We start from the raw sequence: 881 nt of genomic DNA on the forward strand, positions 1-881 counted from the left end.
AGGATGAGGATGAGGATGAGGATGAGGAAGAGGATAGGATGAGGATGAGGATGAGGATGGGGATGAGGATGCGGATGCGGTTAGGATAAGGATGAGGATGAAGATAGGAGGAGGATGAGAATGAGGTTAGGATGACGAGGAGGATGACGAGGAGGATGACGAGGAGGATGAGGATCAGGATGAGGAAGAGGAAGTGGAATGGATGAGGACGAGGTTGAGGATGAGGATAGGATGTGGACGAGGACGAGGATGAGGATAGGATGAGGACAAGAATGAGAATAAGGATAGGATGAGGATACTAAGAGGACGAGGATGAGGATGAGGATAGGATGTGGACGAGGACGAGGATGAGGATAAGAGGAGGACGAGAATGAGGATGATGATAGGATGAGGAGGAGCAAGAGGATGAGGACGAGGATGAGGATAAGCGGAGGACTAGGATGAGGATGAGGATGAGGATGAGGAAGAGGATAGGATGAGGATGAGGTTAGGATGAGGATAGGAGGAGGATGAGAATGAGGATAGGATGAAGAGGAGGAGGAGGAGGAGGATGAGGAGAAGGATGAGGATGAGGCTGAGGATGAGGAAGAGGAAAGGATGAGGACGAGAATGAGGATGAGGATAGGATGTGGATGAAGACGAGGATGAGGATAGGTCGAGGATGAGGATAGGATGAGGATGAGGATAGGATGAGGATGAGGATAGGATGAGGACGAGAATGAGGATGAAGGTAGGAAGAGGATGAGGAAGTGGATAGGATGAGGATGAGAATGAGAATGCGGATAGGATGAGGACGAGAATGAGGTTGAGGAAGAGGATAGGATGAGGATGAGGATAGGATGGGGATGAGGAAGAGGATGAGGATGAGGATAGGATGAGGA

The sequence above is a fragment of the Lupinus angustifolius genome, chromosome LG08 (genome assembly GCF_001865875.1).
Source record: "Lupinus angustifolius cultivar Tanjil chromosome LG08, LupAngTanjil_v1.0, whole genome shotgun sequence".
Taxonomy (NCBI): domain Eukaryota; kingdom Viridiplantae; phylum Streptophyta; class Magnoliopsida; order Fabales; family Fabaceae; genus Lupinus; species Lupinus angustifolius.